Source organism: Acomys minous (genome assembly GCF_964271855.1).
Source record: "Acomys minous genome assembly, chromosome: 19".
NCBI lineage: Eukaryota > Metazoa > Chordata > Mammalia > Rodentia > Muridae > Acomys > Acomys minous.
The window spans coordinates 2,571,502-2,588,336 of NC_140499.1; the positions used below are offsets into that span (position 1 = coordinate 2,571,502).

Genomic DNA, 16,835 nt, shown 5'->3' on the forward strand with positions numbered 1-16,835 from the left:
AATACACCAACCAGGCCTCAAATTCCCCCTCCTACCCCGAGGACAGCACCTGGATGCAAAAGACAGCACCCCAATGTATGTTTTCCAAACCTGCTTTATTTAGAGTTCTTTAAATGGTTATACCTCCCTTCCGACCCACCTACCCTAGATAGGAGAAAAAGGAGATTTGTGGAACAGGAGAAGTAGACATTGTTGAACTCAGTTCATGGGAATGATTCCCCTGGCGTAGTTGGCAGGATTTCAGCACCAATTCCACCAAAGTGCTTGCTAGAACCTGGAGCATCCAGAACCCAGAGCCAAAAGCCTTGAAACATTTCCTGGAGCGGTCTTTCTTGGAGCAATGAATAGCCAAACAATACCAAGACCCCCAAAAGCTCCAGCCACTTGTTGTCAGCTCATATATATATTTCCTCTCAGAGTGTGTGCTAGGATGTGTTTCAGCGGGCAAAAACCAAGCAATCCCCTCCCCCATCCCCCATGCAGTGGTTTGACTTCTAAGTGAATAAACATCACTTGTTCTCTCACAAGTCTGTTCCCCGTCCCACACTGGGATCAAAACAAAATCATGTTTATATCCACTATACCCCAATATCCAATCCACCTTGCCACTGGTCCCCCAGGGGAGACCTGTCGGACAGTAGAGACAGCAGAGTCCCAGCATCTACTCAGCTAGAAACTCTTTGACTGACTTAAAAATGCCCTGTTCTTGTTCCTCTAAACTTTTCCCACCATCTTGAATAGGCCTCTGGACTTCAGAGACTTGCAGACCCATCCTATGATTAAGATCTACTAGGTGTCTTGAGACAGGCAGGGCCTCACTGGATTACAGAGGCCCAAGAAACCCAGGAGGTTCTGGGAACAAACAGCCAATGGCACTGACAACCAGATAGCTAAAGGCTAGCATAAGAACACAATCAACATGGCTTCAACAGGAACCTACCCTCCCTAATCACTGGACATTACAATGCTGTGGAAACACAAGGAAAGGAAGATGTTAGAGGCATTTAAAGAGGAAACTAACAAATCCCTCAACAAAATACAGGAAAATACAATTAAATAAATAGAGGCCTTTAAAGAGGAAACAGAAACCCTCAAAGAAATTCAGGAAAATACAGTTTAACAAATAAGAGGCTTTTAAAGTGGAAACAGAATCCCTAAAAAGAAATACATACAGGAAAGTGCAATCAAACAGGTAAAGGAAATGAATAAAATGGTTCAACCCAAAAATGGAAATAAAATCAATAAAGAAAACACAAACCAAGAAAATCCTGGAGATAGAAAATTTAAGAGAAAGGAATCACAGAACTAAGCATCACCAACAGAATACAAGAGGTGGAGGAGAGAATCTCAGGCACAGAAAATGTAGTAGAAGAAATTGATACATCTGTCAAAGAAAAGAGTAAATAAAAAAAAATTCCTGACACAAAACATCCACAAAATCATGGACACCATGAAAAGACAAATCCTAAGACTAATAGGAATAGAAGAAAAAGAAGGCTCCAAGCTCCAAGGACCAGAACATATTTTCAAGAAAATCATAGAAGAAAATTTGCCCAACCTAAAGAAAAAGATGCATTTAAACATACAAGAGGCTTACAAACACCAAATACACTAGACCAAGAAAGAAATTCCACCCGCTACATAATAATCAAAACCCTAAATATACAGAACAAAGGGGAAAAAAGCATCAAGGGAAAATGGCCAAGTAATTTATAAAAGCAGAATCATACTTGACTTCTCTGCAGAGACTATGAAAGCAAGAAGGGTCTGGGCAGATGTCATGGAGACACTAGAGCCACCAAAGCAAGACAAAACTATCCAGCAAAGCTTCCAATCACCATAGGTGGAGAAAACAAGATACTCCATGACAAAACCAAATTTAAACAATATTTATGTACCAACGCAGCCCTATAGAAGATACTGGAAGGAAAACTCCAACCCAATGAGGTCAGCTACCCAAGGATATAGATAACATCACAACAGCAAAACAAAAAGAAGACAAACACACAATCACACTATCACCACCAATATCACAACAAAAGAAACTAACAATCATTGGTCACTAATATCTCTCAACATCAATAGATTCCACTCTCCATTAAAAAGACATAGGCTAACAAAATGGATGTGTAAACAGGATCCAACATTCTGCTGCACACAGGCCGGGTGGTGCTGCACACCTTTAATCCCAGCACTCAGGAGGCAGAGGCAGGTGGATTGCTGTGAGGCCAAGGCCAGCCTGGCCTACAAAGCAAGGCCAGGACAGCCAAGGCTACACAGAGAAACCCTGTCTCCAGAAACAAAAACAAACAAACAAACAAAAGAAACATATCTCAGCAACAAATATAGATATTACCTCAGAGTAAAGGGCTGGAAAAAGGTTTTCCAGCAAACTGATCCAAGAAGCAAGCTGGAGTAGCCATACTAAGATCTAATAAAATAGACTATCCACCAAAATTAATGAAAAGAGATGGGAAAGAACACTACGTTCTCATCAAAGGAAAAAAAAATACACGAAGTAAACATCTCAATCCTGAACATTTATGCCCCAAATACAAAGGCACCCATGTTTATAAAAGAAACATCATTAAAACTTAGAACTCTCATCTATGCCCACACATTAATTGTGGGAGACTTAAACAACCCACTCTCACCAGTGGACAGATTATTGAAACAGAAACTTAATAAAGAAATAATGAATCTACAGGTGGACCAAATAGATGTCTACAGAACTTTTCACCCAAACACAGAAGAATATACTTTCTTCTCCACATCACATGGAACCTTCTCAAAAGTTAACCATATTGTCTGTCACAAAGAAAACCTTAATAGATACAAAGAAACGTGAACTATTCCATTTTTATTAGACTACCATAGATTAAAACTGGAACGAAACAACAGAAACCTACAAAGTCATTGAAACCAAATTATTCCCTACTCACTGACCACTGGGTTCAAGCATGAAATAAAGATGGAAATGAAAGACTTTCTAGAATTCAATGAAAATGAAGACACAACATACCTAAAACTTTTGAGGCACAATGAAAGCAGTGTTAAGAGAAATGTTCATAGCAGTAAGTGCCTTCGTAAAGAAACTGGAGAGATCCCACACTAGCAACTTAACAGCACACCTGAAAGCTCTAAAACAAAAAGAAGCAAACATATCAGAAAGAAAGAGATGACAGGAAATAATTAAACTCGGGGCTGAAATCAATAAATTAGAAACAAAGAGCAATATGAAAAATTAATGAAAGCAAGAGCTGGTTCTTTGAGAAAATCAGCAAGATTAACAAACCCACTAGCCAATCTAACTAAGTGGAAGAGAGACAGTACCGAAATCAACAAAATCAGAAAAGGGGGACATAACAAACACCGAGGAAATCGAAAGAATCATTAGGTCTTACTTCAAATTAATCAATTTTCCCACAAAATTAGAAAAATCTAAATGAAATAACCTATTTTCTTGATAGATTCACTTATCAAAATTGACTTAAGGTCAGGTAAACAGTTTAAACAGTCCTATAAACCCTAAGGAAATTGAAGCAGTCATCACAAATATCCCAACTTAAAAAAGGTCTGTCCCAGATTGTTCTAGTGCCAACTTTTAACAGACATTCAAAAACAAGCTAATACCCACACTCCTGAAACTATTCCACAAAATAGAAACAGAAGGAACATTGCCTAACTCATGAGGCCACAGTCACCCTGATACCTAAACCACACAAAGTTTCAATAAGGAAAGAGAATTTTAGACCAGTTTCACTCATGCACATTTATGTAAAAATGCTAATAAAATACTTACAAAGCAAATCTAAGAATACTTCATTCCTGGGATGCAGGGATAAGTCAGCATATGAAAATTCCTCAGTATAATCCACCATATAAACAAACTGAATGAAAAAAAAATCACAGTCGTCTATTAGATGCAGAAAAAGCCTTTGACAAAATACAACACTCCTTCATGATGAAAGTCTTGGAGAGATAAGGGATACAAGGCCCATACCTATACACAATAAAGGCTATATACAACAAGGCAATAGCCAACATCAAATTAAATGGAGAGAAAATCTGAGACATGAAAATACTGCTTACTTTCTCCATATTTTTTTAATACAGTACTAGAAGTTCTAGCTAGAGCAGTAAGACTAGAACTAAAGGAGATTAAGGGACACAAATTAGAAAGGAAGAAGTCAAAGGATCACTGTTCACAGTTGATATCATAGTATACATAAATGTCCCCTAAAATTCCATCAGAGAACTCCTATACCTGATAAACACCTTCAGCAAAGTGGCGGGATACAAGACTAAAAAACAAAGAAACAAACAAACAAAAAAACCAGTAGCCCTCCTATATACATATGGCAAATGGGCTGAGGAAGGAATTATGGACACAACACCCTTCACAATAACCACAAATAATATAAACTACCTTCGTCTTAGTATAACCAAACAAGTGAAAGATCTGTATGACAAGAAGTTCAAATCTCTGAAGAAATAAATTGAAGAAGATATCAGATGATGAAAAGATCTTGCATGCTTGTGGATTGGTAGGAATAACATAGTAAAAATGGCCATACATTCAGACAGCACCCACAATAACACCTTACAACACATACATAAGGAGGAACCAGTTGCTGTTGGCAAAGAGGTACAGAGAAAGGCAGTGAGCAATCAGGAAAAAAAAAATGAGAAGGACGATCAATGACGTATGTATGGATGATACCATGATGATGAAGCACTATTTCTGTGAAGAATATCATTAGAATGTTGACAGGGTAACAACGAATCTGTGTATCCCTTTCAGTAATATAGGCATCTTTCTATTATTGATGTTGCTGATCCAAGAGGGAGGTATGTATTTCAGTCCTCTAGGAGTTTCAGCTGGTTTGAAAGTTTGACTATAGAGCTCTATCGCTTTCATGGTTATGTGTACTTATTTCTAAGGTACTTTGAGAACTACTATAAATGGAATTATTTCATCCATTTCCTTTTTAGTATATTTATCATTGGTTAAATAGAAAATTACTGATTTTTGTACCCTGGTTTTCTGAAATAATTTACTGGACCTAAGAATCTTCTAATAGTATATAATGGCTCTGTTTCTCTCTCCACCTCTCTCCCTCTCTCCCTTTCCCTCACACTCCTCAGAGAGAGAGATGCACAACATGCATGTACATATACACAAATATTTTTCCTATTTGTCACTATTTTTTTCTTTTGGCTTATTTCTCTAAAGTTTACTAAATGTGGTGAAAGTATATATGTTGGTTGCCAATTTTAGAGAAAAATTGGTGTTTTCTCTATTTATTATAAGGTTTACTACAGCATTATTGTATAACCTTATGAATTTGAAAGATTGTCATTTTCTAGATTCAGGTCTTTCTTCTCATGGAAAAAAATGCTAAAATGCATCAAAAGCCTTTTCTTCCTCTTCAGATAATCCTGTGTTACTTCTGTCTGTCATCTATGTACATGCTGTATTACATTTATTTTTTTCAAGGTGTAATCATTTATTTGTTACTCTTAAGGACTCTTTATTTTTGTCTGAATTCAGAAGTACAAGTTCTCAGCTAGGACAGCCTATGTATTTTAGCAGTTTGTGCCCAGTATTTTCTTTGGCTTCCTCCATTCTCTTGGCCAAAACTTTAGCACATGTTGCAGCCTGCTCCTTATTTTTCTTAATGCATTGTTCTTAAGAACATATGTCAGCATTTGTTTTACAAGACCTATGTGTTGGGGGTTGGTGTGGTGCTGTGTATTCAGGTGTTAATTACTGCTCCCCAAATCTGTTACACCTCATATGAGCACATTTCTCATGTACACCAAATGGTGCTGTGTATCTTCACCCACCAATTATCCTTGATAGGCTAACAAAGTTGATGACAGCCTGGGCTGGGCAGAAGAGAGGTAGGTAGAGTGGAAGGTCTAGGGCTTGGGGTCGGGAGACCACAAGGCATGGGGAGAGTAGGCAGAAGATGGAGCAGGAAGAGAGAAAGCTGGAGAGAAGGACGTCATGATGGGGTAGAATGGACCATGAGCACATGGCCGTGAGGACAGAATGACATAGCAGATTCAGCTCAGACAGGACGACTTATTTGCAGCTAGCACGGGATGTGTAGCTGGGAGATAGCAAAATAGCTTAGAGGGTTGATACCTTCACAGCTTCTAGTGAAACAAACAAGCCCGAGTGCATTAAGCTTTTGAAACACACATGCACCGCACACACACATGCACGCCATCTTACCAAAAGCAACCTACAGATTTAACGTGATCCCCATCAAACTACCAACACAAGTTTTTACAAACCTTGAAAGAACAATTCTATGGAAAACAGTACACCTAGAATACCTAAAACAATCCTATACAATAAAAGAATTCCTGAAAGTATCTCCAGCCCTGACTTCAAGCTATATATACTACAGAGCAATAGTAATAAAAACTGCATGACACTGGCAGAGAAATACAATAGGTGATCAGTGGAATTGAATTAATGACCCAGAAATAAACTGATAGACCTTTGTATACTTGAATTTTGACAAAAGAGCCAAAACCATACAATGGAAAAAAGACAGCATCTTCAATAATTAATAAATGGGACCCCTTGAAACTGAAAAACTCCTGTAAGGAAAAGAACACTGTGAATAGTACAAAATGGCAGTCTACAGATTGAGAAAAAGATCTTCACCAATCCTACATTTGACAAATGATTAATATACAAAATATATAAAGCATTCAACGATTTAAACACTCTGAAAGTAAATAACCTAACTAAAAAATAAGGTCCAGAACTAAACAGACTTCTCAACAGGGGAATTTCTAGTGGCTGAGAAGCACTTAAAGTAATGCTCAGTGTCCTTTGTCACCAGGGAAATACAAATCAAAATGACTCTGAGAGGCCTTCTTACACCTGTCAGAATAGCTAAGATCAACTCATCTTGGCTAGGATGTGGCAAAAGGGGAACATGCCTCCACTGCTGGTAGGAGTGCAAACTTGTACAACCACTTTGGAAATCAGTCTGGGGCTTTCTCAGAAAAGTGGGATTAGCTCTACCTCAAGACCCAGCTATACCACTCCTGGGTATATGCCCAAAAGATGCTCCACCGTACAACAGGGACAGGTGCTCATCTATGTTCATAGAAGCTTTATTTGTACTAACCACACTCTGGAAACAGTCTAGATGTCCCTCAACTGAAGAATAGTTTAGCTGTGGTATATTTACACAATGGAATACTGCTCATCTATTATAAACAAGAGAATCATAAATTTGCAGGCAAATAGATGGAACTGGAAAAGATCAACTTGAATGAGGTAACCCAGACTCAGAAAGACATACAGGGTTGCTTATAAGTGGATTTTAGGCATATAGTACAAGGTTAGCATAAATGCCCAGACCTAAAAAAGATAAGTAATAGGATACTTATATCTCACTCAGGAGGGGAAATAGGATAGAAAGCGTTAGTGGATAAAGAGAGAGAACAAGATAGGAGAGGGAGCGCAAAAAGATATGAGGGTGTAGATCAGACCTGGGGAGAACAGGGGCAGGTGGACAGAATGCCTGTAGAGAAAAGAGAAACTGTATGGGGGTATCACTGTGACAAGCTAGACACCCACGTCAGGGCATGATCCTGGGTGGATATGAGGTTGTAGACTAGTGGAGACTCCAAGTAGCAGTGGCCAGAGAGACTGAGGACATCCTCTGACTAGACAAGACTCCTAATAGAAGGAAGGGAACACCAACCTACCCTGCCTACAAGATGTGCAGGGATAAAGTTAGAGCAGATAGGGAAGAGATTGAGGGAATGTCTAACTAACACCTGGCCAAACCCAAGACCCACACCATGGGAGAGAGAGCCAACCCCTGTCACTGTTAACATACTCTGCTATGGTTGCAGACAAGAGCGTAGCAGCTTCATCCTCTGAAAGGCTACACTCAACAGCACTTTGAAACATGCTGAGACTTACAGCTGAAGGTTGGGTGATCCTTAGGAAGTCTTATGGAAAAGTGGGGGAGGGGGGTAGGACAAAAGGACCTGGAGGAGACAGGAGTTCCATAAGAAAACCAAGAGTCAACTAACAAGGTCCCAGAGGGGCTTATTGAGACTAAAGCACCAACCAACGACCATGCATGGATTTGATCTAGGCCCTCTACACAGATTGATGTAGTTGATGGGCAGCTCAGACTTCGTGTGGGTCCTTTAGTAATGCTGTTCGGGCTGTGTCTGACATGGACTCTGCTCCCAGCCGTTTGATCACCTTCTCCTGGCAGGACTGCTTTCCTAGGCCACAGAGCAAGAGGACAGGCTAGTCCTGATTAGGTCTTGGTGAGCTGAGGTTGGTGAGAAGAGTGGCTCTCATTTTTTGAGGAGTAGTGGCTGGGGAAGCGGGGGTCGGCGGGGAGAGGATGGGACTGGGAGGAGAGAATGTATGGGGGCTACGACCAGTTAAGTGAATGAACAAACTTTTTAAAAGTTTTATTTTAGGCACTTTGGCTTCTTAAATTTGGTCATTGTTTTTTAAGGGAAACTTTCAGCAAGGCAGTTGCTTATCTCCAGCTCCTGTAGTCTGACCACACACCAAAGCTATGACAGGAAATACTGACAGGGCCATGAACTTAACTTCATAAATTGAGTTTGGCCAAGATCTGAGAAGAGATAAGAGAGCAGTTTGTGTAAGTGAACTACTAAAAAGCCAAGAATTATCAGCCAAAAATATAGCATGCTTTGCAGGAAAACAGCTTGGAAGGTTGTTTTCCTTTGTGGGCACAGGGAGGTTGTAAACTGCAAATTTGTTTTTCTGTATTGATACTTACTTGGCCTCAAGTTGGCTGATGTGCCCCTTTGGCACTTCCAAACGCTTCTCCCTTTAAACTTAAGCATTACCATCAGTCCAATATTTTATGGATTTTCTTGAATAATCTGAATTAAGATTTTTAAATCCTTGTTATTTTCTTAGGTGTTTGGCCTAAGATACTCCTGCTCCGGCCTGGGATCATAGTAACTGTTGTTGTTTGTTTTCTGCTGCTTTTGTTTTAAGGCAAGATCTCTTGTAACTCATACTCACTGTGTAGCTAATGATAATTGAAATCTCCTTCCTACATCCTGGGATCAGAGTTGTGTATGCCTACCCCTTTGGCTTTTGTGTCAGTGACATTGCCGTTATACCAACCTTTACATCTTAATGTATACTAAGGCACTGATACTTAACACTGAATATTACATTAATTTTTTTGAATGGGGCCCGATCACACGGGCCCACAGGGCTTTACAGTACATATTTATAGACACAGTAAAGTTTGACATTCATTGTCTATCTACATTCATTAGCCTTTGTAAAACTTAACCTGTCAGTGTCCAGGTTACAGTGTTATCCTTCCCTACATCCCGGGCTTCCATACCCTCCTGTTCCTCTTGCCATTTCAGCCTTCTGCCCCATTATTCTGTCTCCTTTTAGATCACTAGCACTTGTAGAACCCTGGACACTAGAAAAGGACTGTTGGTGGGAAGGGAAGGGAAAAGAACGATCTGAAGGGAGCAGGCTAGTAGAACACAGGTGATGTGCAGAATAATCTGACAGGCTCTTCCTCCTACATCTTGATGTATGTAGATTACTGCTGCATGTTCTGCTGAGTTCACAGAGTACAGTGCTGCACCATGAAAAGATAAAAAGTAATCATCAATAGTTTTTATCTTATTGAAAGTGTTCTTTTATAACAAATTTAACCTAATTTCTTGTTTTATCTTTAAAAAAATTTCAAATTGGTAGTAGGGGTGAGCTTTTGTTGTTGAGTGACAAGTAGAATGTTCGTTGCCACTGGTTGAAGCCTCAGTCTGCTCAGGTGGGGATCAGACCCTCACGGTTGTGTGCTTTCTGATCATGAGTTGTAAGGCTTACTTCTTTTCAATTTGGACATCTGAACTAGACCCTACTATATATACTAAGCTTGCTGATTTGTAGGGAAATTGAAAGTTAAAAACTGTCACTAAAAAGTTCTTTCATTATACAAGCCTGCACACCCCATTCCTTCAGTACTATGAATGACATCTTGTTGGGAACAGACTCTGTTGAGTTGTACTCAGCTCAAACTGAGTCATCAGAGCAAGCTCACTTCCTTGTAGATAGTATTTTGATAAAATGGGCAAACTTTGGACAGACAGAGATGCAGAGAAGAATGGACACTGGCCATTTGCAGAACCTCTGAGCTGAGAAGAAGAGCTGGATGGGTGCAGTGACTCCCAAGAGGCCCTCCATTGTGCTTGAGTTTTGAGTTGAATCACTAGAACTATGAGATGAGTTCTGTCAGCTTGGTTCTAGCCACTTAGAAACCACTGCCAAAGGATGTGGATTTGAGTACTTCGTGCTTAGAAGACTGCTTCTCTTAAACCATCATGTTTTGTAGAGATATAAATAAGAATTTTTATTGGGGTAAATTACAGGTACCCCAAGCTACTGTTTGTGTGATCTATTCTTAAAATACTGCTAGGCTTCTGGGAAGTTGAGGAGGAAGCAGTTGTCAAGGTAGAGAGTTTATTGACTAGACTAGTGTCAGTACTGGAAGGTGGGTGGTTTCCTATGTTGGATGCAGGTGGGAGGGCTCAGCTTACATACAGTCCTGTCTCTGGTGAGGCTTCCCAGTGGCCTATGGTGATAATTGCTTATGTATAGGGATTTGGAAAAAAGGAAAGCCCTGCCATCTTATGTTTGGCTATTTTCTAATTTATGCACAGTTTTTGGTGTAGTTAGTTACCACTAGCAGTGAGTATGTATAGACTCTGCCTTTGACCTTCTTAGACACTTATGCCTCTGGTTTCTTCATCTCTTTGCTGACTTTTTAGAGTATTCAATGGCTGGTATAGATATTGTACCTGCTAAATTGTATCTGCAGCATGGTAAACTGGCTGAAAAGATTTTGACATTTGTTTCTTAACCACTATCTTTACTTTCATTTCTGTACCACTACCTGGTGCAGTATATGCTAAATTTCATTTTGCGGTGCCCAGGTTGTGTTGTAAAGAAATCTACACTCCTTTGTAGCCTTGAACATGATCCCTTTGGGAAGTAAAGCCTATGGAAGAGTTGAGCTTTAGAGTCACAGCTGCAGAGGAAAGGCTTGCTGATGAGTCTTGGTAATTGGACCCCAGCAGCAGAGAAGCTGTGTTTCTCCTTCCAGCCTACTCTGACAGTAGAAGCTGTCATGGAATAGGATGCAGTGGAGAATGTGGCTACAAGGCCTAGTCTCTTTAGTGGCGGTGTGGCTGCTACTCCCCCCTTCCTTCTTCCCTCCCTTGCTCCCTCCTTCCTCTTCTTTCCTTTTCCAACTCCTCTTTCTTTTAAATGTATGCTTTTTAGTTATTTTTTCATAGCACATAGAATAAGTTTTCGGTGACATTTTTTGTGAACATGTCATTGTGATTTGTTCATATTTGTCCCTCTGTTTTCTCTTTTCTTACTATCCATCCCTATCTATTATCTATCTATCATCTGTCTGTCTGTCTGTCTGTCAAACAGGGTCTCAAATCAGCCCTCGTTGTCCTGAAACTCACTATGTAGACCAAGCTGGCCTTGAACTCTAAAAATCATTTCTGTCATCTGGTTCCTGGGGTAAAAGGTGTGTGCTACAACAATTGCCTCCAATATATTTTTCACTTTACACGCATGTGTTTTTTGCTTGCATGTGTATATGTGTATTAGCATACAAATGATTATGCTGGCCTGCCCTCAGGGACCTAGCAATTGTTTGCATCATCACCTGCTGCCACCACCAGATGTACAAATCTTCCCCCTCCCCCCAGTGTGCACTTTGGCTTGCTTGTGCATGTGCGCTCTCTCGCGCGCTCTCTCTTTCTCTCCCTCTCCCTCCCTCCCTCTCCCCCTCTCTGTTTCTGCCATGCTCACTCTCGCTCTTCCTGTCCTTCTCTACCCTCACACGCATGGCTCTATGCTATTCCATCTGCCTGTTTACATGGCTTACTTGTTGCTTCTATACCTTCTCTAGGCTCTCCTCTCCCACCCCCAATAACCCTCCTTGTTGCATGGCATAATTTTTCAGGGGTTACCTTGGCTGGGCCTGCCATGGAGTTCCCTTACCATGGCATCATCATATTTTATAACAGTGTGCACCATGCACATGCCTGGTACTCCATCCAGATCCCCTGCAACTGTAGCTAGGGATGGTTGTAAATTGTATTGGAGATGCTTGGAACTGAACCCTAGTCCTCTGTAAGATCAAGAAGGGCTCTTAACTGCTGAGTCATCTCTCTCACCTATTTTTAATGTATTGGCATAGGACAATGACAGGTATATAATGCAGAACTCAGTAAAATATTTGAGCAATGCATGATGACTTAAAACACTCATTTTCAGTATAATTACTAAATTATGGGTATATCTGCAGAGAACTCCATAAACAGAGGTTTGGTTTTAGATAAGTTTGTTATTTTCATTTCTCTGATGGCACAGAGTTATATGCCATATGTTTAATATAAACTATGTCTTTTATGTGCTTATATTTATGTTTTTAAAGCTAGTACTTATTCTATTAAGTACATTTTGGGGGTGGGGTACCTAATACATATTCCTACCTCAGCGTAAATGGAAGATTTAGGTCAAGTTAAAATCTGGACCCTTTGGTGGCTTAATGAGGCAGTTTCCCTTTTCTCCAGTAAACTGACTTTGACAGAGAAATGATAACTGGAATTGCTAAGACAGAATGGGGTTTTATACCCAGAAGTCCTCAGGCATGTACATTCCCATTCATTACAACCTGAGTTCATTAGCCAGAAAGAGCTTTTTTTTTTTTTTAAATGTGGGCTATGTAGTATTGGTATTTACTGCATCAGTTTCTAAAAGTGTAAAAATTTACAATTCACATTTTAAAAAACTCCATGTATAACATAATAACACAAATCATGTTTTCTTAAATAAAAGTGTTTTCTAAGAAATGTATTTAGATCTACATTGTTTTATGTTTTTGCAAATCCTTTAATCTCCGGATTGATGCACAGCTGGGTATTCACATCTGCTGTGAATTCTAGTGTGAAGATGTGTTGCTGTAGTTGAAACATATGAGGAGCCCTGGCTATGCAAGGAGAGCAGGAAAGTTTCCAAATTAAAACCAAAATTTATTTTTGGAATAAATGTCTTAGTCTTCTTTATTACCAGACTAAAGCTCAGCAAATGAACAGTTTTTTTAAGGGTTCACTGTGATGCTGGATCTGAAATTGTATCAATGAAACTTTTGTATACATTTTTTTGTTGTTACTATTTTTAATTATGTGTGTATATGCCTGCAGAGGCCAGATCATGTTATCTTTTCCAGTTCTTCCCTCATTTGGTGTTGGGTTTCCTGGAACAGTGCTCTTAATTGCTCCCCTCACTGCCCCGTTTTGTAATTCTTTCATGTTAAAATAATACCAACCTTTGTCAAACTTTATTTTGAGACAGAGTTTCACTATGCAGCCTGGGCTTGCCTAGAACTTGCTGTGTAGATCAGGCTATCCTCAAATCCACAGACCTTCACCTGCCCCTGTTTTTTAACTGCTGGATTAGTGATGCCCACCACTACATCTGGCCCTTTCTTAAACTTTAAAATATCCTCTATTCCTACATAATTTTGTAAACTTTGTGCTGGCCATTTGAAAAAGATTTACTAAGGTAGAAAAATTTTTCACAAGCCTATGGTACAATGTCAACATATCAGAGTCATTAATCAAGCCACCTTTTTCCTCTTTAAGATTAGGTACTGGGCTGTGGGTGGTCCAGTATGCCTTTAATCCTAGTACTCCAGAGGCAGAGGCTGACCCATCTCTGTGAGTTCAAGGCCAACTTGTTCTACAAGGTGAGTCCAGGGCAATTACACAGAGAAACCCCATGTCTGGAAAAACAAAAACAAAAAATGAACAACAACAAAAAGCAACTTATGACAGTGTTTCCAAAATCATAAGTGTTGAATGATTTATTAGTATTTAATATTGAATTATTATTTTAGTAAAATCAGTGGTTACTCCTTATCCTGCTTTTTACCCAGATAACCACACAGAAAGTCTAGGATCTATTTTATTAGCCTGTAGCACAATGCTGTGCAATAATTACTTCCTCCTAAACCTCCTTGGTAGTATAGTTTCCTCCCATCCTGATTTCCCACTTTATACTTGCTTTTTACTTATATCCTAGATCTGGCTCTATCTTCTCTTCTCTTTCTCCTCCCCTCACTGGATCAAGATCTCTCACCCTATTCTCTTGTTATTGCTCAGCATTGGCTAGTTTGTTTTTATTGCCAACATGTAGAACAAATGGTGACAGGTTTACAAAAACTTGAAACAGGAGATACTTAGAATAAACATCACAATGCAATGTCCAGATTAATCCAGAGAGTGAGGTGGAGGAATCAGCATTTGAATGAACAAGGGGTAAACTGTACATAGTCCACAAGAACATTAAGCCAACACATAAAATTTTCATTTAAAAACTTAAGTTTAATCTTTGCCAACAAATCATTAGGTTTTTTTTTTCTTGGAAATGACAGTTTTGCCTCATTTGTTTGTGAGAACTATCTATGGTATGCCAACTAGAAAGCAGTTCTGTTTTTTGAAATGTAAACTAAGGAGGGTGCAGCAAGGTCAGCTCTGGAAACAAACGCCTGTATGAGCTTGGTGCTCTGTTACCTGGGATAGTAAAGAAGATATTGGTGTTAAAGTATTAATAAAATTCTTCAGGAGAACTTTTTATTTGTTTTTGTTGTCATACATAGTGATGAAAAAAATTCATAACTCTTCTGCCTGTGCTGTGAGAAGCGCCTCATTTCATGTGTCAACTCAATGAAAAAGGATACTGTAGCAACACTGTATGTAGGAAAGGAAGTTTGCCCCCATGACACCATAAAATTCTGTAAGTCTTATCTGGAAACCCAATACTAAACTGAATTTTAAAAATTGGTCACATTTTGCCATGCACACAGTGTTTATTATATCTGACTTGAAGTTCTGAGTACCTGAACCATCTTACCTATGAAACGTATTTGTTATGAAGTATGGAGGATGCATCTTTCCACAGAATACTTGCCCCTCATTGTAACTAGAGATTGCATTTTACTGGCAGGATACTAGGAAGGATTGAATCCTGTCTGGCATTCTCGCATTCTTTCTTAATGAGAAAGTGGTTGATTGCCATAAATCATATATTTGATTTCGACTAGATCACTGAGAAAATGTATCATATGGCCTGCTCTCTGTCCACTAGATTTCATGTCTCACTCTTCAGTGCCCTTGTCTACATGTTTGAACTGTAGTGGACTCAGTTTTCAATACATAGTTAATGAGTTCTCCATGCTCTTCATTTTCAGAGGATTTTAGATATTTCTGTAAATAGTCACTCTTTTTTGTATGTCTTGGAAATTACAGATGGCATCTGAACTATGAAGTAGTTCATCACTGGTCTTTTCAGTAGGAGTATAGTAGTTAATGTTAGTTGATGGAGGGGACTTTTCACTTGTAGATTCTGGTTGACTACTAGATAACATTGCTAAGAGCCTTTAAAAGGCTAAATTGTGATTCCAATCTAGTGTTCTCTAGTATCAAACAATGGTGACTGTCTTGTTTAAAAAACAGCACAAAAATGAACTGTTAAGTACAAGAAGAAAGTGCCATTTTGTGTAAAATGAATATGTTGCCAAGTGAATTCTTTGGAGACTTAACCTGAAGATGATCATGTCAAAAGAGGATGGTGACTTCCGCTCATAAGTGTTTATCTCCTGTTTTTCCTGTTTTTCCTCTCTTTGATCCCTTCATTTGTTTCCATTATGAGTGAAGATATTGTGGGCTATGTGTACTAGCACATTATAAAATATTAAATGTGTCTTGTAAAAAAAATAGATGAAGATTCAGTGACTTTTATTTTAAAAGGACTTTTATTTCCATTTAGTATGAATTTCATAGGATGAGTCTTCAGATTGAAAATACAGTGTAAGTAGCATTTATCCATAGTTCAGGAGGCAGGTTTCTTCTTCTTTTAAAAGAAAAAAAAAATCTGTCCAGATGGCACTTACGTGTACTTGTGTGAGTTAGGCACAGCGTATCATAGTGTGCATGTAAAAGATCAGTCATTACCTCCCACCTTGTTGTGCTGCTGTGTTTGCTGCCAGCTCCCAAGATGGTTCTGTCTCATGCAAGGAATGCTGAGGTTAGGAACTCCTGCTGTAATTTCCAGTTTTTATGTGGTGCTAGAATCTGGACTGTGCTCTGCCTGCTTTTGTGGACAGTGCTTTTGATGACTGAGCTGTCTTCCTACCCTGGGAATTCTTATTTAACTGAATAGATTGCTAGCAGCCATCCTTATTGAATATAGAGAAGCCATAGTGTTGATACATATACAAAAGTAAGTGTACTGTTAGCTATTGATGCTTTACGAATTTTATTGATTTACCAAGCATGGTGTGGTGGGTCACATCTTTAATTCTAGTACTTGACAGGCAGAGGCAGGTGGATTTCTGTAAGTTCAAGGCTAGCCAGGGCTATATAGAGAGACTCTCTGTCCAAAAACAGGAAGAAAAAAGACTTGTTAAACTGGGGATTAAATTTATTTCTGATTAGTTACCAAACAACTTGAAACATACGTTTCATTCAGGCGATTTATTTCTAAGATTGTCTGATCACATTAAGGTAGTCCGGTTTTCTTTGCTTTACAGCTTACAAATGGGCTTTCTGTAACAGGGTATTATTTAGTCTTAATAATAAAAATTCCTTGCCTTTTAAGATGTGTTTGAGGAAAAGTGAAAAATGTCTCAAAGCTTTCCTTCATTTGATATACTTTATACACACAAAATGGTATTACCTTAAATGTT

The 16,835-nt window shown here is 39.0% G+C and overlaps 1 protein-coding gene across 5 annotated transcripts in view; it reads left to right on the plus strand.

Moving 5' to 3' along the window:
- TBL1XR1 (TBL1X/Y related 1) overlaps positions 1 to 16,835 on the plus strand; it is a 152,832-nt gene that overhangs the window by 98,774 nt on the left and 37,223 nt on the right. Inside the window, exon 1 of one of the 5 annotated variants that reach the window (XM_084769787.1) lies at positions 14,756 to 14,884. The exons of the other annotated variants lie outside the window; for them this stretch is intronic. The gene's annotated coding sequence lies outside the window, so the exon portion shown is untranslated. Of the gene's footprint in view, positions 1 to 14,755; positions 14,885 to 16,835 lie in introns of those variants that run through there. 5 annotated transcript variants of the gene reach the window in all.